Raw genomic sequence first — 26330 nt, forward strand, 5'->3', positions numbered from 1 at the left:
CATGCATTTAGTTTTACTTACATTTAAGAGCAGTTGGAGGCCACTGATGGGGTGTTGTATGGCATTGAAGCTTGTCTGGAAGTTAGTTAACACCGTGTCCAAAGAAGGGCCAGAAGTATACAGAATGGTGTCGTCTGCTTAGAGGTGGATCAGAGACTCACCAGCAGCAAGAGCAACATCATTGATATATATAGAGAAAAGAGTCGGCCCGAGAATTTAACCCTGTGGCACCCCCATGGAGACTGTCAGAGGTCCGGACAACAGGCCCTCCAATTTAACACACTGAACTCTATGAGAGAAGTAGTTGGTGAACCAGGCGACGCAGTCATTTGAGAAACCAAGGCTGTTGAGTCTGCCGATAAGAATACAGTGATTGACATAGATGAAAGTATTGGCCAGGCTGATGAAGACGGCTGCACAGTACTGTCTTTTATCGATGGTGGTTATGATATCGTTTAGGACCTTGAGCGTGGCTGATGTGCACCCATGACCAGCTCGGAAACCAGATTGCATAGCGAAGAAGGTACGGTAGGGTTCGAAATGATCGGTGATCTGTTTGTTAACTTGGTTTTGAAGATCTTAGAAAGGCAGGGTAGGATAGATATAGGTCTGTAGCAGTTAGGGTCTAGTGTCTCCCCCTTTGAAGAGGGGGATGACCGTGGCAGCTTACCAATCTTTGGAGATCTCAGATGATACAAAGGAGAGGTTGAACAGGCTAGTAATAGAGGTTGCAACAATTCCGGTGGATAATTTTAGAAAGAGAGAGTCCAGATTGTCTAGCCCAGCTGATTTGTAAGGAGTCCAGATTTTGCAGCTCTTTCCGAACATCAGCTATCTGGATTTGAACCGGCCTGCCGGGTGGTTAAGGGCGCTGTACTGCAGCACCAGCTGTGCCACCAGCCCAGGCTCTGTCATAACCGGCCGCGACCGGGAGGTCCTTGGGGCGACGCACAATTGGCCTAGCGTCATCTGGGTTAGGGAGGGCTTGGCCGGTAGGGATATAATGGTCTCATCGCGCACCAGCGACTCCTGTGGCGGGCCGGGCGCAGTGCTCACTAACCAAGGTTGCCAGGTGCACGGTGTTTCCTCCGACACATTGGTGCGGCTGGCTTCCGGGTTGGATGCGCACTGTGTTAAGAAGCAGTGCGGCTTGGTTGTGTATCGGAGGACGCATGACTTTCAACCTTCGTCTCTCCCGAGCCCGTACGGGAGTTGTAGCAATGAGACAAGATAGTAGCTACTAAAACAATTGGATACCACGAAATTGGGGAGAAATAGGTGTAAAATGTAAAATAAAATAAAAAGTCTGGAGTGAACCAAGGGCTATATTTGTTCTTAGTTAAATTTTTGGGGAATGGGGCATGCTTATTTAAGATGGTGAGGAAAGCACTTTTAAGAACAACCAGGCATCCTCTACTGACAGGATGAGGTTAATATCCTTCCAGGATACCCAGGCCAGGTCGATTAGAAAGGCCTCCTTGCTGAAGTGTTTTGGGGAGCATTTGACAGTGATGAGGGGTTGTCGCAGGCAATGAGGCAGTGATCACTGAGATCCTGGTTAAAGACAGCACACAGCAGAGGTGTATTTAGATGGCAGGTTTGTCAGGATAATATTTATTTATTTCACCTTTACTTAACCAGGTAGGCAAGTTGAGAACAAGTTCTCATTTACAATTGTGACCTGGCCAAGATAAAGCAAAGCAGTTCCACACGTACACCAACACAGAGTTACACATGGAGTAAAACAAACATACAGTAGAAAAATGAGTCTACATACAATGTGAGCAAATGAGGTGAGATAAGGGAGGTAAAGGCAAAAAAGGCCATGGTGGCGAAGTAAATACAATATAGCAAGTAAAAAAAAATAATAATAAGTAAACACTGGAATGATAGATTTGCAGTGGAAGAATGTGCAAAGTAGAGATAGAAATAATGGGGGTGCAAAGGAGCAAAATAAATAAATAAATACAGTAGGGGGAGAGGTAGTTGTTTGGGCTAAATTATAGATGGGCTATGTACAGGTGCAGTAATTTGTGAGCTTAAATCTAGTGAGGGCGATAAGTGTTTCCAGTTTCATAGATTTTTGCAGTTCGTTCCAGTCATTGGCAGCATATCTATGAGGGTGCCCGTGTTTACTGATTTAGGGTTGTACCTGTTAGGTTCTTTGATTATTTCTGTGAGATTAAGGGCATCTATCTTAGATTGTAGGATGGCCGGGGTGTTAAGCATATCCCAGTTTAGGTCACCTAACAGTACGAACTCTGAAGATAAATGGGGGGCAATCAATTCACATATGGTATCCAGGGCACAACTGGGGGCTGTGGGGTGTCTATAACAAGCGGCAACAGTGAGAGGCTTATTTCTGGAAAGGTGGATTTTTAAAAGTAGAAGCTCAAACTGTTTGGGCACAGACCTGGATTGCATAACAGAACTCTGCAGTAGATTGCAACTCCACTCCCTTTGGCAGTTCTATCTTTCTGGAAAATTTAGTTGGGGATGGAAATTTCAGATTTTTTGGTGGCATTCCTAAGCCAGGATTCAGATATGGCTAGGACATTTGGGTTGGTACAGTGTGCTAAAGCAGTGAATAAAACAAATTTAGGGAGGATGCTTCTGATGTTAACATGCATGAAACCAAGGCATTTACGGTTACAGAAATGAGAGCACCTGGGGAATGGGAGTGAAACTGGGGGCTACAGGGCCTTGGTTAACCTCTACATCACCAGAGGAACAGAGGAGGTGTATGAAAAGGGTACGGCTAAAGGCTATAAGAACTGGTTGTCTAGTGCGTTGGGAACAGAGAATGAAAGGAGCAGATTTCTGGGTGTGGTAGAATAGATTCTGGGCATAGTATGATGTGAGTACAGTGGAGGTAAACCTAGGCGTTGAATGACGATAAGAGGTTTTGTCTATGGAGATACCAGTTAAACCAGGTGAGGTCTCCTTATGTGTGTGGGGTGGGACAAAAGAGCTTTCTAAGGCATGTTGAGCGGGACTGAGGGCTCTACAGTGGAATAAAACAATAAGAACTAGCCGAGACACCAGTAGAAACGGCATATTGACATTAGAGAGAGGCATAAAGCAATCACAGGTGTTGATCGGGAGAGCTAAGATAACAATGGGTAAATGGCGATGAATGGGCAGAACAGGTCAGTTAGGTACATACAGGGCCGACAGATAAACAAAATGAGGTACCATGTTAGTGAAACAGTCCAGTGGGCATCAGCTGTGTAGCCGAGTGTTCATAAGGTCCAATGAACAGCAATAGGTGGGTAAGGGGGCTGTTCAGTAGTCACTACTGCGCTAGGCGAGCGGGGGACACGGTGTTCAGAAAGCTAGTAGGCCCCAGCTAGCAGATGGTTCTTCTGCGACATCGTAACGGAATAGCCTGTTGAGACCACATTGGGCGATTACGTCTGCAGACCAGTCGTGATGGTTCGGCGGGGCTCTGTGTCGACAATAAAGGGTCCAGGCCAATTGGTATATCGGTATATCGGCCTAGCTTGAGGCTAGGTCAAGGCTAGCTGTTGCTCGCTCTGGGACAGAGGCGTTAGCTACTCATTTGCAGCTAGCTAGCTGCGATGATCCGGTGTAATGATCCAGAGTCGCTGGAATCGGGTGATGTGGTAGAGAGAAGCAGTCCGATATGCTCTGGATTGATATTGCAATGTGCAGACTGGCAGGTATTTTCCGGGCTATGGCTGGCTGGTGTCCGAGCTAAAGGTGAAGACCGCTAACCGTGGCTAACAAAGACTAGTAGCTAGTTAACCGGAACCTCCACCAGGAGCTGGCCTGCTATAAGGAATAAAAATTGCAGATCCGTACCACATTGGGTGAGACGGGTTGCAGGAAAGTATATTTAGTTCATAGATTTAGTTCGTAGATAGAAAGTGAGATTCAAATGTATTACAAAAAAACTGGCTATTTACACAGGATAAGACAAAGACAAACACACGTCTGACTGCTACGCCATCTTGGAACAAAAGGTAATGTAGCATCTGGTCTTGCAGAGAGCTCCCAGGATGCGGTCCTGTTATTAACCTCCTATCCTTTAGGGAGGGCATGATGAAGCACACAGCAGGGTTGATAGAGAGCTAGAGATGGAGAGAAAGGACAGGGCAGACAGAGATTGTGTATTTGTCACAAATGGTACCCTATTCACTATATAGTGCACTACGTTTGACCAGGGCACATGTAATGCACTAAATACACAGAGCTTCCCTCTAACTCCTGTTGAATGACCTTTTGGTTAAATGGATAGAAGCATATCACAGGGCCTTTAGAGGGGATGTATGGTATATCAGACTGGATTACTGTCAACATATTATGTTTTTCACTCCCTGTACATTGGTTCTTCCCCATGCTGCCCTTACCTTATTTAAAACAAAGAGATTGAGAGCAATCAATCAAATTAGTCTATTCTTCATGGCCCTCTCTGTAGAATTGATTTGATCTGAGCATAGCCATACAGATGACAAATTATACATTTGGCCAGGTTAATTGTTGAGCTGATATTTGAAAATTAAGCTCTCCCCACACTGGAAGCCTTGGCCTTCATTAGGGCGGGGGCAACCATTTTGAAATGTATAGACCCAGATTGTGCAGCTACTGAGGCATGCTGCTGTCTGCTCAGAGCCCTGAAGCTGGACGATTCCTTCCTCTCACATGGCAGAGCTTATTGGGGACATTATGTCTGTATGGCCATTGGTTCAACCCGAGTGCCCTCAGCAGGATGATGTTTATTGTCATGAGTCTTGTCCTGGAGGCAGAACTGAGCGATTTCCCATTAGATAGGCCCCTTAATCATAATTGGCTATACAAATTAACGAAAACAAATATTTGTTTTTTGGTCTTAATTTAATAAGGTTAGGCATTAGGGTTAGCAGTGTGGTTAGGGTTAAGGTTAGGTTTCAAATCTGATTTTATGATTTTGTGGTTATGCCAGCTAGTGATCACTCTGCAGTGCTGCCTCCAGAACAAGATTCATGAGAGAGAAACGTTAACTTGCGTACCCTCACTAACAACAATACCATGATGCAGTAGCATGATAGCACGGTTAGTAATCATGAATAGGATATGTCACAGGAAGAACTGCATCTCCATTACCTCCAGGCTTAGCCAATGGCTCATAGGCTAAGAGCATAGGGGGTAGAGGAGCTGTATTAGAAAGGGAGTGAGTATCTGATGTTCTTTATAATACTGATACTTTGATTAATATACATAATACTTGTTCACATCTAAAACACTATAATGTACACATGGATTTTGCAAACTTTTCAACCCTTTCACCCATGTAATGTCAACCAACAGGTCATTGATGTATATTTTAGTCTCACAGACAAGAAGAAGAAGTTGATATGTTAAGCATGATGTAAAGGTTACAAAGGTCTAATCATGGTACTGTAGTCTGCTTGCCCTTTCAACAACAGCGTGAATCAAATGATTTAGTGATTATAACAGTATCGTAATAATGCTTGACAAATATGTCTTAGATAGTCTTGCATGTTTATTTGACTAAGATTGTCTGATTTATAGTCCTTTAAAGATCATTGTTATTATTATTATTTTACAAACTGGAAACTGACAGAATTGTTTTTATTCTTACACCAAGTTGGTTACCAATGGTGCTGCCTTTTCCCTGTTTATGGCCCCTTCTTTGATAAAGCTGGTGTGTCACTTACTGACCATATTGTTCAGTTATTCTTTTGAGACTTTAAATACATACATTAGTTCAGTGCATACTGTATGTTCTTTTCCTCTATGTACACATCCTCATTCCCCTTCCCTCTTTCTTTCTCTCTCTCTTTCTCTCCCCCCCCCCCCCCCCCGGCAGAGAGACGTGGTCCTCAGGCTGGCGCCTTCCACAAAGCGTTCTGTAAAAGTGTAATTGTGGCTAATGGTTTGTGCAGCTAATTAAAGTGTATGAATTACAGTAATCAGTCAGCCACGTTGGGCCGCGCTTTGCCCCTGCTCCTCCAGGCATGGCGGGGGCTAGAAGAGAAAAGAGGAGGAGTGCGAGAGAGAGGGTGGAGACAACAGAATAAAGAAGTGAGCAGATGATAGGGGGGTTAGAAAAAGAGTGAGAGATGGGATGAGAAGGAATGAGGGGTGCTAAAATGAAAGTGTGAGAAGGAAAGAAAGAAAGAGAGAATGAGTGAGCAAGAGGAGCCAAGTAGGTTATCAGAGCAGAACATAATTAAGGATTTTTTTGTATGACAAAAACACGGCCAAAGGAACAATATTGACCTTTGGAAGTAGAGCGGCACACCACATACAGCGCAGCTCATCATACGTTAGGGTACATTCGCATCAATGCTGTGCTGTGCAGTGGCCCTGCATTCCTTTGGATGTTTCTGGAGCCAATGGAGCAATGGATGGCAGGCAATCATCAATCCAGCCATCCATCCAAACACCTCTAGGTGACCCAGGATCAGCCAAGGAAGCACTGGTGAAATACAACTGAAGCCATTTTTGACAATGATTTTTTCTGTTGAACCACTATATTGTAATATGTGACTTGTTTCAGGAAACTAGGCATAAGTTGCGCGTCACTACTTCACCAGAGAGCCATTTAAAAAAAACATGATTTTTTGTTAAATCATGTCCCTAGTCGGTTTAGCCACGGAAAAAAACGTAATCCTTTCGGATGCAGTTTTTTTTAAAGATATCACATAGTAGAACTGCAAAAGTGATGCTCTCCACTTTCTAGAGGACCGAGTTTTTAAATCAGTGGAATGCCGTGGTGGAATTAGAATATGATAGCTAAGGAAAATTCTGGTGTTTGATTGCAAATATGCAGAGGGAGTTGAAAAGAGACCACACAGAAGGCTGTTGTATAAAACACCTGTCTTCTGATTATACTGTATATACCAAATCAAATCAAATCAAATCAAATTTTATTTGTCACATACACATGGTTAGCAGATGTTAATGCGAGTGTAGCGAAATGCTTGTGCTTCTAGTTCCGACAATGCAGTAATAACAAGTAATCTAACTAACAATTCCAAAACTACTGTCTTGTACACAGTGTAAGGGGATAAAGAATATGTACATAAGGATATATGAATGAGTGATGGTACAGAGCAGCATAGGCAAGATACAGTAGATGGTATCAGGTACAGTATGTACAAATGAGATGAGTATGTAAACAAAGTGGCATAGTATAGTATAAAGTGGCTAGTGATACATGTATTACATAAGGATACCGTCGATGATATAGAGTACAGTATATACGTATGCATATGAGATGAATAATGTAGGGTAAGTAACATTTATATAAGGTAGCATTGTTTAAAGTGGCTAGTGATATATTTACATCATTTCCCATCAATTCCCATTATTAAAGTGGCTGGAGTTGAGTCAGTGTCAGTGTGTTGGCAGCAGCCACTCAGTGTTAGTGGTGGCTGTTTAACAGTCTGATGGCCTTGAGATAGAAGCTGTTTTTCAGTCTCTCGGTCCCAGCTTTGATGCACCTGTACTGACCTCGCCTTCTGGATGATAGCGGGGTGAACAGGCAGTGGCTCGGGTGGTTGATGTCCTTGATGATCTTTATGGCCTTCCTGTGACATCGGGTGGTGTAGGTGTCCTGGAGGGCAGGTAGTTTGCCCCCGGTGATGCGTTGTGCAGACCTCACTACCCTCTGGAGAGCCTTACGGTTGAGGGCGGTGCAGTTGCCATACCAGGCGGTGATACAGCCCGCCAGGATGCTCTCGATTGTGCATCTATAGAAGTTTGTGAGTGCTTTTGGTGACAAGCCGAATTTCTTCAGCCTCCTGAGGTTGAAGAGGCGCTGCTGCGCCTTCTTCACGATGCTGTCTGTGTGAGTGGACCAATTCAGTTTGTCTGTGATGTGTATGCCGAGGAACTTAAAACTTGCTACCCTCTCCACTACTGTTCCATCGATGTGGATAGGGGGGTGTTCCCTCTGCTGTTTCCTGAAGTCCACAATCATCTCCTTAGTTTTGTTGACGTTGAGTGTGAGGTTGTTTTCCTGACACCACACTCCGAGGGCCCTCACCTCCTCCCTGTAGGCCGTCTCATCGTTGTTGGTAATCAAGCCTACCACTGTTGTGTCGTCCGCAAACTTGATGATTGAGTTGGAGGCGTGCGTGGCCACGCAGTCGTGGGTGAACAGGGAGTACAGGAGAGGGCTCAGAACGCAACCTTGTGGGGCCCCAGTGTTGAGGATCAGCGGGGAGGAGATGTTGTTGCCTACCCTCACCACCTGGGGGCGGCCCGTCAGGAAGTCCAGTACCCAGTTGCACAGGGCGGGGTCGAGACCCAGGGTCTCGAGCTTGATGACGAGCTTGGAGGGTACTATGGTGTTGAATGCCGAGCTGTAGTCGATGAACAGCATTCTCACATAGGTATTCCTCTTGTCCAGATGGGTTAGGGCAGTGTGCAGTGTGGTTGAGATTGCATCGTCTGTGGACCTATTTGGGCGGTAAGCAAATTGGAGTGGGTCTAGGGTGTCAGGTAGGGTGGAGGTGATATGGTCCTTGACTAGTCTCTCAAAGCACTTCATGATGACGGATGTGAGTGCTACGGGGCGGTAGTCATTTAGCTTAGTTACCTTAGCTTTCTTGGGAACAGGAACAATGGTGGCCCTCTTGAAGCATGTGGGAACAGCAGACTGGTATAGGGATTGATTGAATATGTCCGTAAACACACCGGCCAGCTGGTCTGCGCATGCTCTGAGGGCGCGGCTGGGGATGCCATCTGGGCCTGCAGCCTTGCGAGGGTTAACACGTTTAAATGTCTTACTCACCTCGGCTGCAGTGAAGGAGAGACCGCATGTTTTCGTTGCAGGCCGTGTCAGTGGCACTGTATTGTCCTCAAAGCGGGCAAAAAAGTGATTTAGTCTGCCTGGGAGCAAGACATCCTGGTCCGTGACTGGGCTGGGTTTCTTCCTGTAGTCCGTGATTGACTGTAGACCCTGCCACATGCCTCTTGTGTCTGAGCGGTTGAATTGAGATTCTACTTTGTCTCTGTACTGGCGCTTAGCTTGTTTGATAGCCTTGCGGAGGGAATAGCTGCACTGTTTGTATTCGGTCATGTTACCAGACACCTTGCCCTGATTAAAAGCAGTGGTTCGCGCTTTCAGTTTCACACGAATGCTGCCATCAATCCACGGTTTCTGGTTAGGGAATGTTTTAATCGTTGCTATGGGAACGACATCTTCAACGCACGTTCTAATGAACTCGCACACCGAATCAGCGTATTCGTCAATGTTGTTATCTGACGCAATACGAAACATCTCCCAGTCCACGTGATGGAAGCAGTCTTGGAGTGTGGAGTCAGCTTGGTCGGACCAGCGTTGGACAGACCTCAGCGTGGGAGCCTCTTGTTTTAGTTTCTGTCTGTAGGCAGGGATCAACAAAATGGAGTATATACTGTACTCTATATCATCTACTGCATCTTGCTTATGCCGTTCTGTACCAACACTCATTCATATATCCTTATGTACATATTCTTTGTCCCTTTACACTTGTGTGTATAAGGTAGTAGTTGTGGAATTGTTAGGTTAGATTACTCATTGGTTATTGCTGAATTGTCAGAACTAGAAGCACAAGCATTTCGCTACACTCGCATTAACATCTGCTAACCATGTGTATGTGACAAATAAGATTTGATTTGATCAGAGTGTCCAATGTGAAAGCTCAGAGAGCAAAACACTCTGAATTGACCTAGTTCATAAACATCCAGAGCGCACTCTGGCTCCAGATTGAATTTACGAAGACACCCGTAGTATAAATCAACCTTTAGTCTTGAAATCATTGGTTGTTTAGTACATGGCCTCACATGTGAATCCATAAAGAGTTGGGTGGGGCTAAGACTTAAGAGAGTGTGAACGATGCTGAATGGGTGTAGACAAAGAAGAGCTGTCCAATAGGTTTACCAAAATATTCAAGGGCCATTTTCTCAAAAGTGAGTTTACAAGTTTATCAACTTTCAAAGCAGAATTACTTTCCCATTCTTCCTCAATTATAGTGTATGATATACCATTTTGAAGCTCTGTGTCTCTACTTTTATCCAATGTAAAAAGCTACATAAAACCGAATCGAGCTGGTCAGTCACATATGTGAGCAAAATTTGAAATGTTATTTTATACACTACAGTTGAGGAACAATGGGAAAGTAATTTTGTTTTGAAAGTTGATAAACTTGTAAACTCACTTTTAAGAAAATTGCCTTTGAATCTTTTGGTACTACTACTGGAGAGCCCTTCTTTGTCTACACCTATTCGTTCACACCCCCATAAGCTTTAGTCCCAACCATCTCATTAAGAGTTGATCCGAGTGTTCTGTACTAACAACATAAGTTCCCAAGCTAACTTGCTAGCTACTTCCAGACACAAATGACAGAACAGCTCACTGAACATTACTCGCCCTAGCAGAGCTGGAGAGGCTGTTATGTTTTCCAGAGAGTTGGTGACTGCAACTGTGCTTTCAGATTGGCCGCTTGTAAATTCAAAATGAGTCGCAGCATTCAGAGCGCACACCGGACGCTCTGGCCGACGAGTAGGGTTGACCCGAACGTTCTGACCTCACAAGGGCAGTCAAGCACCCAAGCTAACTAGCAGACATTGGCTAGAGTTCCAGCTAATTCCAGACACAAAATAAGAGAACACCCCACTCTGCCCATTTTACTCGCCCTAGCAGAGCTGGTTAGGCTGTTTTCATGTTATCCAGAGCATTGGTGACTAACTGTTCTGCTGGCAACAATGTAAATATGCTTTTTTGCCGATGGTAACTGACACTGGCTATATTCAACGGGCGTGTTGAGCCAGTTGTTGAGCGTTCGTAAATTCATCAGTTATTCTACGCTCTGGCACACTCAGACGAGTGCTGTGAAATCGGAGTAGATGGCCAGACTGAATTTACAAACACACCCTAAATGGATCTTGCATAGTGGAGTCTTATGTGAGGATGTAGCTAGCAAGCTAGGCAAACAATGACCCATAATCACAACTCATGACATTACTACTCTGCATGAATCTGCGGGAAGATAACCAACCAGGTTCAATGTTAGCTAGCTAACATTAGACTATAGTCTTGTTACTGCAGCTTTTGACATTATTTATCATAGTCTGCTGCTGGAAAAATGTATGTGTTATGGCTTTACACCCCCTGCTATAATGTGGATAAAGAGTTACTTGTCTAACAGAACACAGAGGGCGTTCTTTAACCCTTTCACACGTACCATCACACGGGTGTGATCGTTCTACAGTGGTCCCTGAAGTGTATGATCACACCCACACTCATTTAGAATGCTCGTTTAGAACGGCCAGTTTAGAGTGACGCAACAATCAGCGTTTGAGCTGGCCACACTTTTTTCAGAAACTATTTACACAAACACAGTCCTTACAAGTTATGTCCAGAATGTGAGCAGTTTATTTTTGGATGGCATAAACTCAATTCTCGGCTGGCATAAACTACCATTTGAATTAGCTAATAGCAATTACTATGTATAATGAATCACATCACGGGTGATCTCTCCATTGATCGAAATAACTAGGTAAAACACTTAGAAATCGAAAGTAATCCTACGATTAGTTTCAGCGCGCAGCCATGCATTTTTTCCTCACAGAAACCAAAGATAATAAGAGAAGACAAGATGAGTTTGGTCTGTTTATAGTATGCATGTTGAAGGGGTGTGTCATCTACCGTCGTTTACATCCCACCATTAATTTCCGGAAGTCCTCAAAAAATGTGTGAACTCTTACTCACCTCATTTTGTTATAACAGACGTGAAACCCAGAATGCATTGTATGTCAACAAACATGGCTACACAGCTGGAATTAGCTTAGCTCATCATAATCAGTACAACCTTCAAGAAAATATTTTACACACATAATATGTGCCCATTACAATCTGTGAGTCGGAATGCATAATTTGTCACCTAGAATTGAAAACATGTGAATAAAACCGTAAATACACAAATAATTGCCACACAAAACATTTTCTGATTGTGATTTATTGATACAACCACGTAACCTCCCACTCTGCGCCATTCAGTGTTGTTGTTTATGTATGTAGCTAGTGAGCTAAGCTGAAGCATTAGCAATGTCTTTCAAAAGGAGACAACTCACAAATGTGGAAATTCTGGAGATTTAAAAAAATTCTGACAATGAGTCTGAGTATGAAAGTCAGGAATCAGATTCTGACAGTGACAGTGAGGAGCTGCCCCCCAACCTTGTAGCCATTGAGAACCCTGAATCTGAATTTCCCTTGTCCACTGACAAAGTACCAGGTCCCTTTGAAGATGCTGGTGGTGATGGAGGCAGACCGACAGTGGATGAAGTACAGAAGTTCTGTGGTAGCTGGAAGGCCATCAGTCATTTCACCCCTCCTGGCCCTGCTGTTTGCTTTGACAAGTCCCAGTCTGGAGTGCAACGCCCCTTGCCATTTCCAACCGAGGCAGAGTGCTTCAAGATGTTTCTGACAGAGGAGCTGGTGAGAAACATAGTAGAGGAGACCAATCGCTATGCCTGTATGCTACAGGAGAAGAGAGAGCCAGGAGTGAGGGGGAAACTCGCTAGATGGGTGACAACCACAATTAGTGAAATGTATACCTTCCTGGTGACAGTCCTCCTCATGGGGATAGTAAAGAAGAACTCTCTAAGAGAATACTGGAGCACAGATCCTATGTTTGCAACTCCCTTCTTTGCAACCCTCTTTTCCCATGACCACTTCCTAGTTCTGCTGCAATGCCTGCATTTCGTCAGCAATGCTACTGCCATCCTAAGTGACCCGTTATACAAAATAAGAAATATTCTTATCAGCCTGACAGCATCAGCAGGCTGATCAGCATTTGGTCGGGTCTTTGTGCCATACAAGGACCTGTGCATTGATGTTATGGAAAGGTAGGCTGGCGTTCCGTCAATATATTCCCTCCAAAAGGCACAGGTTTGGAGTCAAGTTCTTTGTCATGTGCGACGTGAAGACAAGATTTGTCCAGGACATTATAGTTTACACAGGGTCCACCACTGACATCAAACATTATGAGGGGCTTGGGGTGTCCGGGTCCGTGGTGATGACCATGCTGGCTCCTCATCTCGGCAAGGGACACACTTTGTATGTGGACAATTGGTACAGCAGTCCCACACTCTTCCAGCATCTGCTCTCCAACAGCACAGGGGCCTGTGGCACAGTCAGGTCGAACAGGAAGTTGATGCCGGCATTCGGATGCAGGAAGATGCAGAGAGGGGAGGTGGAGTTCCAGGAGAACGGTCAACAGCTGGCAGTAAAGTGGCATGACAAACGAGATGTCCACTGTCTATGCGGCAACCATGTCGGCCACAGGGAAAGGGGACCACCTGACGGTAGAGAGAAAGATCAAACCAGATTGTGTGCTTGATTATAACCTCAAAATGGGGGCCGTGGATAAGGCGGACATGATAAACAGCTTTGTGGAATGCACTCGGAAAAAGACCAAGTGGTATAAGAAGATATTTTTCCATCTTATCGACACTGCTGTCCTCAACGGCAGCATAGTCCACCGCCAACTAACAGGTGAGATGGTTACTGAACAAGGTATTTTTGTAATTGGATGTACAGTGCCTTGCGAAAGTATTCGGCCCCCTTGAACTTTGCGACCTTTTGCCACATTTCAGGCTTCAAACATAAAGATATAAAACTGTATTTTTTTTGTGAAGAATCAACAACAAGTGGGACACAATCATGAAGTGGAACGACATTTATTGGATATTTCAAACTTTTTTAACAAATCAAAAACTGAAAAATTGGGCGTGCAAAATTATTCAGCCCCCTTAAGTTAATACTTTGTAGCGCCACCTTTTGCTGCGATTACAGCTGTAAGTCGCTTGGGGTATGTCTCTATTAGTTTTGCACATCGAAAGACTGAATTTTTTTCCCATTCCTACTTGCAAAACAGCTTGAGCTCAGTGAGGTTGGATGGAGAGCATTTGTGAACAGCAGTTTTCAGTTCTTTCCTCAGGTCTGGACTTTGACTTGGCCATTCTAACACCTAGATATGTTTATTTTTGAACCATTCCATTGTAGATTTTGCTTTATGTTTTGAATCATTGTCTTGTTGGAAGACAAATCTTCGTCCCAGTCTCAGGTCTTTTGCAGACTCCATCAGGTTTTCTTCCAGAATGGTCCTGTATTTGGCTCCATCCATCTTCCCATCAATTTTAACCATCTTCCCTGTCCCTGCTGAAGAAAAGCAGGCCCAAACCATGATGCTGCCACCACCATGTTTGACAGTGGGGATGGTGTGTTCAGCTGTGTTGCTTTTACGCCAAACATAACGTTTTGCATTGTTGCCAAAAAGTTCAATTTTGGTTTCATCTGACCAGAGCACCTTCTTCCACATGTTTGGTGTGTCTCCCAGGTGGATTGTGGCAAACTTTAAACAACACTTTTTATGGATATCTTTAAGAAATGGCTTTCTTCTTGCCACTCTTCCATAAAGGTCAGATTTGTGCAATATACGACTGATTGTTGTCCTGTGGACAGAGTCTCCCACCTCAGCTGTAGATCTCTGCAGTTCATCCAGAGTGATCATGGGCCTCTTGGCTGCATCTCTGATCAGTCTTCTCCTTGTTTGAGCTGAAAGTTTAGAGGGACGGCCAGGTCTTGGTAGATTTGCAGTGGTCTGATACTCCTTCCACTTCAATATTATCGCTTGCACAGTGCTCCTTGGGATGTTTAAAGCTTGGGAAATCTTTTTGTATCCAAATCCGGCTTTAAACTTCTTCACAACAGTATCTCGGACCTGCCTGGTGTGTTCCTTGTTCTTCATGATGCTCTCTGCGCTTTTAACGGACCTCTGAGACTATCACAGTGCAGGTGCATTTATACGGAGACTTGATTACACACAGGTGGATTGTATTTATCATCATTAGTCATTTAGGTCAACATTGGATCATTCAGAGATCCTCACTGAACTTCTGGAGAGAGTTTGCTGCACTGAAAGTAAAGGGGCTGAATAATTTTGCACGCCCAATTTTTCAGTTTTTGATTTGTTAAAAAAGTTTGAAATATCCAATAAATGTCGTTCCACTTCATGATTGTGTCCCACTTGTTGTTGATTCTTCACAAAAAAATACAGTTTTATATCTTTATGTTTGAAGCCTGAAATGTGGCAAAAGGTCGCAAAGTTCAAGGGGGCCGAATACTTTCGCAAGGCACTGTACAGTTCACATACAAATCCATTATGCAATTATAGTGACAATACCTCACCCACCTACCCACTGCCTCATCCTCCCTACTCCCTAATAGGTAAAGTAATTACCTACCAAAAATACAGAGAGAACCTCATGAGAGAGCTGCTGGAGGAGCACCACACCCCTCGGCGCCCATCCACTGGGGGTCGTTCTGCTGTAGTCAATCCCCTACGCCTCACTGCACGGCATTTTCCCTGCAAAGTCCCTCAAACTGCTTCTCAAGGTAGTCGCACACGGAGGCACTGCAAAGTCTGCCTGTCTGGAGCCAGGAGAAGTAAGCAGAGGAAGATGACAAAATACATGTGTTTAGCTTGTGATACACATCTATGTATTTCACCATGCTTTGAGGAGTATCACATGCTCAAGCATTATTGAGCACATCTGCAGCAATAATTGACTGACTGACCTGACAGTTGACTTGACAGGTGACCAGCCATGATACTATGCCTTTAGAGATGGGGGTGGAAATGCAGTTGTTGTTCAGTCACTGCATAGATATTAAATATGGGTTATGCATATTCAGTTTTTTGTCCTCTCGTAAAACAAGTTGTTGAACCAACTACCAATACTGTAATAAAATAGATGACTATTACATATTGGCATGTGTGTTTTCTTGCTGTGTTTTCATCCAGTACTACTGTTAAGGAGTGTACTTTAGCATACAAAAGATGTCCTCATTCTTCAGCTCCAAAGATGTCCAGCTCCAGTTATGATATTGGCAAATAATGTTTGTGGTTTCTGAAAGTACAGAATAAAGAGGAATTATTCATTAGAATACAATATAAGGATATAGCAATAAAACAATACTACAAAGAAGTAACATAATAAACACTGCTATAAAAAATAGTTTATTGCATTGACAAAATCACAGATTTGAGTTATAACAGTAAGAAACTAACTTTTGAGCTCCACAAGAGGGCAAGGCAGGGCAGAACAGAGCTATAAACCAAATAAACAAACCATGGTCATATTTTTTATTTATTTAACTAGGCAAGTCATTTAAGAACAAATTATTATTTACAATGATGGCCTACACCGGCCAAACTCGGACAACGCTGGGCCAATTGTGCGCTGCACTATGGGACTCCCAATCACAGCCAGTTGTGATACAGCCTGGATTTGAACCAGGGTGTCTGTAGTGACGCCTCTAGCATTGAGATGCAGTGCCATAGACCGCTGCGCCACTTGGGAGTCATAAGGCCATGTAGCTTCAAAATACAACACAAGATAATACTTCTAACGCAATTAATATTGTTTTACAGAGCTAATAGAAGAATGTGGCTACATAACCACGATTGACTATAACACCATAAAGGTTATAAAATGAGTAACCTCACGTGTTACCTCACGAGTTACCTCACGTGTCCGCGGTTATAAAGAATATACACAAATACACTGCTCAAAAAAATAAAGGGAACACTAAAATAACACATCCTAGATCTGAATGAATGAAATATTCTTATTAAATACTTTTTTCTTTACATAGTTGAATGTTCTGACAACAAAATCACACAAAAATTATCAATGGAAATGAAATGTATCAACCAAGGCAGGTCCTACAGGCCCTAGTTTTGTCATACCTAGACTACTGTTCAGCCGTGTGGTCAGGTGCCACAAAAAAGGACTTAGGAAAATTGCAATTGGCTCAGAACAGGGCAGCACGGCTGGCCTTTGGATGTACACAGAGAGCTAATATTAACAACATGCATGTCCATCTCTCCTGGCTGAAAGTGGAGGAGAGATTGACTTCATCACTACTTTTATTATGAGAGGTATTGACATGTTGAATGCACTGAGCTGTCTGTCTCAAATAATGGCACAGTCCCCAAGTCCAGAACAGCCTATGGGAGGCACAAAGTACTACATAGAGCCAAGACTACATGGAACTCTATTCTACATCAAGTAACTGACACAAGCAGTAAAATTAGATTAAAAAAATAGATAAAAAACCTTATGGAACAGCGGGTATGTCATGTATTGTCATGTTGTGTCTTTCTGTCCTTTCCTTTCACCCTGTCTCCCTCTGCTGGTCGTATTAGGTTACCTTTTCTCCCCCGCTTTCCCCCAGCTGTTCCTTGTCTCCTCTGACTACCCATTCACCCCGTTTCCCACCTGTTCCCTTTTTCCCTCTGATTAGGTCCCTATATCTCTCTTTGTTTCTGTTCCTGTCCTTGTCGGATTCTTGTTTGTTGTGTTTCATGCCTGAACCAGACTATCGTCATGTTTGCTGTAACCTTGTCCTGTCCTGTCGGAATCTGCCGGTCTATCTGAGCCTACCTATGTTTGGTTATTAAAGAAGCTCTGTTTAAGTTAATTCGCTTTTGGGTCCTCATTCACTCACCGTAACAGAAGAATCCGACCAAGAATGGACCCAGCGACTTCGGATCCTCTCCACTCAGCCGTCGGGATCCAGGGAGCGATGCTAGGCAGACACGAGCAGGAATTGTCTGCTGCTCGACATGCCGTTGAGACCCTGGCCACCCAAGTCTCCAACCTCACAGAACAGGTTCACCATCTCCGCCTCGATCCACCGGCCACTTCCAGGGCTTTCGAATCTCCGGAGCCCAGAATCAATAACCCGCCGTGTTACTCTGGGGAGCCCACTGAATGCCGCTCGTTCCTCACCCAGTGTGATATTGTGTTTTCTCTCCAGCCCAACACTTACGCCAGGAGCACTGCTCGTGTCGCCTACGTCATATCTCTCCTTACTGGACGGGCTCGTGAGTGGGGCACGGCAATCTGGGAGGCAAGGGCTGAGTGTACTAACCAGTATCAGGACTTTAAGGAGGAGATGATACGGGTTTTTGATCGATCTGTTTTTGGGGAGGAGGCTTCCAGGGCCCTGTCTTCCCTATGTCAAGGCAATCGATCCATAACAGACTACTCTATTGAGTTTCGCACTCTTGCTGTCTCCAGTGGCTGGAACGAGCCGGCCTTGCTCGCTCGTCTTCTGGAGGGTCTCCGCGCAGAGTTAAAGGATGAGATTCTCTCCCGGGATGTTCCTTCCAGCGTGGATTCCTTGATTGAACTCGCTATTCGCATTGAGCGACGGGTTGATCTTCGTCACCGAGCTCGTGGAAAGGAGCTCGCGCTCTCCGTCGCCCCCCTCTCCGCATCACTACCATCTTCCTCTGCCGGCTCGGGAGCTGAGCCTATGCAGCTGGGAGGTATCCGCATCTCGACTAAGGAGAGGGAACGGAGAATCACCAACCGCCTCTGTCTCTATTGCGGTTCTGCTGGTCATTTTGTCACTTCATGTCCAGTAAAAGCCAGAGCTCATCAGTAAGCGGAGGGCTACTGGTGAGCGCTACTACTCCTGTCTCTCCTTCAAGATCCTGCACTACCTTGTCGGTCCATCTACGCTGGACCGGTTCGTCAGCTTCCTGCAGTGCCTTAATAGACTCTGGGGCGGAGGGCTGTTTTATGGACGAGACCTGGGCTCGGGAACATGACATTCCTCTCAGACAGTTAAGGGAGTCCACGGCCTTGTTCGCCCTGGATGGTAGTCCTCTCCCCAGGATTCAGCGTGAGACGCTACCTTTAACCCTCACTGTTTCTGGTAATCATAGCGAAACCATTTCTTTTTTAATTTTTCGTTCACCTTTTACACCTGTTGTTTTGGGCCATCCCTGGCTAGTTTGTCATAATCCTTCCATTAATTGGTCTAGTAATTCTATCCTCTCCTGGAACGTCTCTTGTCATGTGAAATGTTTAATGTCTGCTATCCCTCCTGTTTCCTCTGTCTCTTCTTCACAGGAGGAGCCTGGTGATTTGACAGGGGTGCCGGAGGAATATCACGATCTGCGCACGGTGTTCAGTCGGTCCAGGGCCACCTCTCTTCCTCCACACCGGTCGTATGATTGTAGTATTGATCTCCTTCCGGGAACCACTCCCCCCCGGGGTAGACTATACTCTCTGTCGGCTCCCGAACGTAAGGCTCTCGAGGATTATTTGTCTGTAGCTCTTGACGCCGGTACCATAGTCCCCTCCTCCTCTCCCGCCGGAGCGGGGTTTTTTTTTGTCAAGAAGAAGGACGGGTCTCTGCGCCCCTGCATAGATTATCGAGGGCTGAATGACATAACAGTGAAGAATCGTTATCCGCTTCCTCTTATGTCTTCAGCCTTCGAGATCCTGCAGGGAGCCAGGTTTTTCACTAAGTTGGACCTTCGTAACGCTTACCATCTCGTGCGCATCAGGGAGGGGGACGAGTGGAAGACGGCGTTTAACACTCCGTTAGGGCACTTTGAATACCGGGTTCTTCCTTTCGGCCTCGCTAACGCTCCAGCTGTCTTTCAGGCATTAGTCAATGATGTCCTGAGAGACATGCTGAACATCTTTGTTTTCGTTTACCTTGACGATATCCTGATTTTTTCACCGTCACTCCAGATTCATGTTCAGCACGTTCGACGTGTCCTCCAGCGCCTTTTAGAGAATTGTCTTTTTGTGAAGGCTGAGAAGTGCACTTTTCATGCCTCCTCCGTCACATTTCTCGGTTCTGTTATTTCCGCTGAAGGCATTAAGATGGATCCCGCTAAGGTCCAAGCTGTCATTGATTGGCCCGCCCCTAAGTCACGCATCGAGCTGCAGCGCTTTCTCGGCTTCGCGAACTTCTATCGTCGTTTCATCCGTAATTTCGGTCAGGTGGCAGCTCCTCTCACAGCCCTTACTTCTGTCAAGACGTGCTTTAAGTGGTCCGTTTCCGCCCAGGGAGCTTTTGATCTCCTCAAGAATCGTTTTACATCCGCTCCTATCCTTGTTACACCTGACGTCTCTAGACAGTTCGTTGTCGAGGTTGACGCGTCAGAGGTGGGCGTGGGAGCCATTCTTTCTCAGCGCTCCCTCTCTGACGACAAGGTCCACCCATGCGCGTATTTTTCTCATCGCCTGTCGCCGTCGGAACGTAACTATGATGTGGGAAACCGCGAACTGCTCGCCATCCGGTTAGCCCTAGGCGAATGGCGACAGTGGTTGGAGGGGGCGACCGTTCCTTTTGTCGTTTGGACTGACCATAGGAACCTTGAGTACATCCGTTCTGCCAAACGACTTAATGCGCGTCAGGCGCGTTGGGCGCTGTTTTTCGCTCGTTTCGAGTTCGTGATTTCTTATCGTCCGGGCTCTAAGAACACCAAGCCTGATGCTTTATCTCGTCTCTTCAGTTCTTCAGTAGCCTCCACTGACCCCGAGGGGATTCTCCCTGAGGGGCGTGTTGTCGGGTTGACTGTCTGGGGAATTGAGAGGCAGGTAAAGCAAGCGCTCACTCACACTCCGTCGCCGCGCGCTTGTCCTAGGAACCTTCTTTTCGTTCCCGTTCCTACTCGTCTGGCCGTTCTTCAGTGGGCTCACTCTGCCAAGTTAGCCGGCCACCCTGGCGTTCGGGGTACGCTTGCTTCCATTCGCCAGCGTTTTTGGTGGCCCACCCGGGAGCATGACACGCGTCGTTTCGTGGCTGCTTGTTCGGTCTGCGCGCAGACTAAGTCCGGTAACTCTCCTCCTGCCGGCCGTCTCAGGCCGCTTCCCATTCCCTCTCGACCGTGGTCTCATATCGCCTTAGATTTTGTCACCGGACTGCCTTCGTCAGCGGGGAAGACTGTTATTCTTACGGTTGTCGATAGGTTCTCTAAGGCGGCTCATTTCATTCCCCTTGCTAAGCTTCCTTCTGCTAAAGAGACGGCACAAATCATCATCGAGAATGTTTTCAGAATTCATGGCCTTCCGTCAGACGTCGTTTCGGACAGAGGTCCGCAATTCACGTCTCAATTTTGGAGGGAGTTTTGCCGTTTGATTGGGGCTTCCGTCAGTCTCTCTTCCGGCTTTCACCCCCAGTCTAACGGTCAAGCAGAACGGGCCAATCAGACTATTGGTCGCATCTTACGCAGTCTTTCTTTTCGCAACCCTGCGTCTTGGTCAGAACAGCTCCCCTGGGCAGAATACGCCCACAACTCGCTTCCTTCGTCTGCGACCGGGCTATCTCCTTTTCAGAGTAGCCTCGGGTACCAGCCTCCGCTGTTCTCATCTCAGTTCGCCGAGTCCAGCGTCCCCTCCGCTCAGGCTTTTGTCCAACGTTGCGAGCGCACCTGGAAGAGGGTCAGGTCTGCACTTTGCCGTTATAGGACGCAGACTGTGAGGGCTGCTAATAAGCGTAGAACTAAGAGTCCTAGATATTGTCGCGGTCAGAGAGTTTGGCTCTCCACTCAGAACCTTCCCCTTAAGACGGCTTCTCGCAAGTTGACCCCGCGGTTCATTGGTCCGTTCCGTATTTCTCGGGTCATTAATCCTGTCGCAGTTCGACTTCTTCTTCCGCGATACCTTCGTCGCGTCCACCCGGTCTTCCATGTCTCCTGTATCAAGCCCGTTCTTCGCGCCCCCGCTCGTCTTCCCCCCCCCCCCCATCCTTGTCGAGGGCGCACCCATCTACAGGGTCCGCAGGATTTTGGACATGCGTCCTCGGGGCCGTGGTCACCAGTACCTCGTAGATTGGGAGGGGTACGGTCCTGAGGAGAGGAGTTGGGTTCCCTCTCGGGACGTGCTGGACCGTGCGCTGATCGAGGATTTCCTCCGTTGCCGCCAGGTTTCCTCCTCGAGTGCGCCAGGAGGCGCTCGGTGAGTGGGGGGGTACTGTCATGTATTGTCATGTTGTGTCTTTCTGTCCTTTCCTTTCACCCTGTCTCCCTCTGCTGGTCGTATTAGGTTACCTTTTCTCCCCCGCTTTCCCCCAGCTGTTCCTTGTCTCCTCTGACTACCCATTCACCCCGTTTCCCACCTGTTCCCTTTTTCCCTCTGATTAGGTCCCTATATCTCTCTCTGTTTCTGTTCCTGTCCTTGTCGGATTCTTGTTTGTTGTGTTTCATGCCTGAACCAGACTATCGTCATGTTTGCTGTAACCTTGTCCTGTCCTGTCGGAATCTGCCGGTCTATCTGAGCCTACCTATGTTTGGTTATTAAAGAAGCTCTGTTTAAGTTAATTCGCTTTTGGGTCCTCATTCACTCACCGTAACAGGGTACTGTGAAGCAGCACAAACATTGGCACAGACACATGTACACACACACACACACACGATAACATACGCACTATTCATACACATGGATTTAGTACTGTAGATATTTGGTAGTGATGGAGTAGGGGCTTGAGGGGACACAGTGTGTTGTGAAATCTGTGAATGCACTATAATGTTTTAAAATGGTATAAACTGCCTTCATTTTGCTGCTTTGGCAGCAGCTAATGGGGATCCATAATACATGCCAATACAAATAGCTAGCTAAGCAAATGGCTCTGAGATATGAATAATGTCATACATGTAACGTTAGCTAGCGAGCCAGCCAGCTAATGTTAGCTTGCTAGCTAGGTAAACAATGAACAATAATCCAAACTCATGCAGGGAGCTAACCAACCAGGTTCAATGTTAGCTAGCTAACATTAGGCTATAGCTAGGCAAGCAAATGGCTCTTTCTGTCAAAATAAGAAATGTGTAATATCTGAAAATGTAGCTAGCTAGACTCTCTTACCCGAATATGTTATTCATGGATGGACGCATCTCATGTCGGATGCAATGGTTGCCCTTAGTTAGAAGATGTAATCCGGAGACAGGTGTTTCTCCATCTCCTTAACTATCATACCCAAATTCCACAGATTTCAAAACTCAGTCCTCCAGAAAGTGGAGAGCAACACTTATGTAGTTTTAATACGCAATACATTAAAAAAGCTGCATTAGACAGGATTACCTAGACATACTGACCACTTCAAATAGACAGAAGCGTGCTATATGGCAGACCAATCCAAACTCATCTCTCGCCATGTCCAGCCCACTCATTGTCTCAGCCAATCATGGCTAGCGGGAAGGTTGGAGTCTTTTTATGTGGCAAAACCAACTAGGCTCGTAATTTAACAATTGCATTTGTAATTTACAGATGGCATACCCGTTTTCTATTAAGGCACATGAAAGTTCATTGGTTCAGAAAGGCATTTCTGCCAACAAAACGCATTTTGATAAAAATAATGTTTACTTTCAAACGGCTCTCCTGTGAAGTAGTGACCCGTGGCATATGCCTAGGTTCCTGAAACGGGTTACGTATGTGCAATATGCATGCATTTTAGTGCACTAAATTGATTGTATTGATAGGGGGTTGACTTAAATATGAAATGCACTTGTAATCTGAAGATCGACTTGCAGGTGCGTAGGAATTGTTGCATAATAGTTCATATTTAAAAAAAGCTCTGGCACTGTAGGTGGTTGACGAAGAGGTGTCCTTTCACTAAAGATCGTAAGATGCCATGTAATGGAAGACATAGGCCACTCTAGTAAGTTTTGTTAGTTAGTTACTCTGGGTGAAATAAGCTTTGTTGGCAAGTAGAGATACTGGTGTGCAAAGGCAAGATAAATAAATACATACAGTATCGGGATGAGGTAGTTGGATGGGCTGTTTACAGGTGGGCTATGTACAGGTGCAGTGATCTGTGAGCTGGTGCTTAAAGCTAGTGAGGGAGATATGAGTCTCCAGCTTCAGTGATTTTTGCAGTTCGTTCCAGTCATTGGCGGCAGAGAACTGGAAGGAAAGGCGACCAAAGGGGGAATTGGCTTTGGGGGTGAACTGTGAGATATACTTGCTGTAGTGCATGCTACAGGTGGGTGCTGCTATAGTGACCAGTGAGCTGAGATAAGGCGGGGCATTACCTAGCAGAGACTTGTACATGACCTGGAGCCAGTGGGTCTGGCGAGGAGAATGAAGCAAGGGCCAGCCAACGAGAGCGTACAGATTGCAGTGGTGGGTAGTATATGGGGTTTTGGAGACAAAATGAATGGCACTGTGCTAGACTGCATCCAATTGGTTGAGTAGAGTGTTGAAGGCTATTTTATAAATGACATTGCCGAAGTCGAGGATCGGTAGGATGGTCAGTTTTACGAGGGTATGTTAGGCAGCATGAGGGAAGGAGGCTTTGTTGTGAAATAGGAAGCCGATTCTAGATTTAATTTTGAATTGGAGATGCTTAAAACCTGTTGACGCCAGGGGATCCCCTAGAGGAACGCCACCCCCCCCCCCCCCCCCCCCCCCCCCGTTCAGCTCAAACCGTGGCGCATGGAACGCAAAAATATTCTTAGAAATATTTAACCTCCACACATTAACAAGTCCAATAGCTCAAATGAAAGATAAACACCTTGTTCATCTACCCAGCATGTCAGATTTTTTAAATGTTTTACGGCGAAAACACACCACATATTTATATTAGACCACCACCGAAACCAAGACAAGAGGCAGCCATTTTGTCCCAGAAAATACAAAATTATAAAAGCAGGATTAAAAAATAAATCATTCACTAACCTTTTGAAAATCTTCATCAGATGACAGTAATAGGACATGTTACACAGTACATTTTTTTTTTCAATAATATGCCATTTATATCCATAAATGTCCATTTACATTGAATTCATGTTCAGAAAATACTCAAAAATGTCAGCAGAAAATGTAGGTAGCGCCGCAAGATAACGTAAATAGACATCATAAACTTTGACTAAATATACATGTTCTACATATAGTTAGAAAGATACACTGCTTCTTTATGCAATCGCTTTGTTACGTTTATTTTTAACGTTACAGAAATCGCACACTATTCAATATTCTGAGACGGCGCTCAGATATAAGCTACATTTCTCCGTAATGTTGGAGTCAACAGAAACACAGATTTCAGCATAAATATTCCCTTACCTTCGATGGTCTTCGTTCAGAATGTTCTGGAAAGGTTCATACTTACCCAATACATCGTTTGGTTTCAAGTCTTGCGTCTTTGTATTAGCTACTGCTAATAACATCAGCTGAAATGCACCCAAAATGTCCTCTGGTCCGGAAAAGTTGCGCATCAAAACTTCAAAATTACATATTATATGTCGACTAAACAGGTCAAACTAAGTACAAAACCAAGCTTTAGGATGTTATAGACATACAAAACAATTTTCAATTCAACCGGTCATTGTTTGTCCTTCTTCTGAGTACTGGAACAAAGGAATGGCTGTGACCAATTCGCGCCCTAACGCACAGGTTTTTTCTCGCGGCACTTACTCAAATCACTCCCATAGGGCCAATTCTCGCGGGATTTGAACGATTAAACGCTCTACAGAATGAGGACATCTAGTGGAAGACATAGAAAGTGTCCCCAGATCCGTAAGTGGTTGGGAAGGGTGGGGGCGATGACGTCAAAGTTGCTCCAACTTTCATGACCACAAAAACTAGTTTGGAAGAATGCCTGCCCTGTGAGTTCTGCTATACTTGCAGACATAATTCCAACGGTTTTAGAAGCTTTAGAGTGTTTTCTATCCAATAATAATTATTATATGCATATATTAGCAATTTTTGACAAAACATTTTTCAGTTTACTTTGGGCACGCAATTGCTCCAAAGGGGGCAGTAGTCTGCCATATCTTTAACAGGTTTAATGTGAGTCTGGAAGGAAAGTTTACAGTCTAGCCATGCACCTAGGTATTTGTAGTTGTCCACATATTCTAAGTCAGAACCGTCCAGAGTAGTGATGCTGGATGGGCGGGCAGGTGCGGCAGTGATCGATTGAAGAGCATGCATTTAGTTTTACTTGCATTTAACCTCTTCCGTCTACCCCCTCCTTTTTCAAACATTCTGTTAAAAATCGCGCAACATTTCAGCGTCCTGCTACTCTTGCCAGGAATATAGTATATGCATATGATTAGTATGTGTGGATAGAAAACACTCTGAAGTTTCTAAAACTGGTTAAATCACGGCTGTGACTATAACAGAGCGTGTGTTTCATCGAAAAGCGCAAGAAAACTGGTCACTGAAAACAGAAAAAAATATCCATGCGCCACTTAGGGCCGAGATTGCAATTCCCACAGCTTCCACACGATGTCGCCAGTCTTGTCATTTTCCTGAGAGTTATTTCTTGGTCAAACAAAGGAGAGAGATTCCATTCCATCCGGTCTCCGACAGGACGTCTTGGAAGAGAGATTTCCCAAACATGATTTGAAGACGTGGAGCTATTGAATACACATCGCCCCGTGTTCAATTTGATAGATTATTAACGTTTACTAATACCTAAAGTGGGATTACAAAAGTATTTCGAAGTGTTTTGTGAAAGTTTATCGTCAACTTTTTTAATTTAAAAAAATGACGCTGCGTTT

Source organism: Oncorhynchus mykiss, chromosome 7 (genome assembly GCF_013265735.2).
Source record: "Oncorhynchus mykiss isolate Arlee chromosome 7, USDA_OmykA_1.1, whole genome shotgun sequence".
In the NCBI taxonomy this organism is placed as follows: Eukaryota; Metazoa; Chordata; class Actinopteri; order Salmoniformes; family Salmonidae; genus Oncorhynchus; species Oncorhynchus mykiss.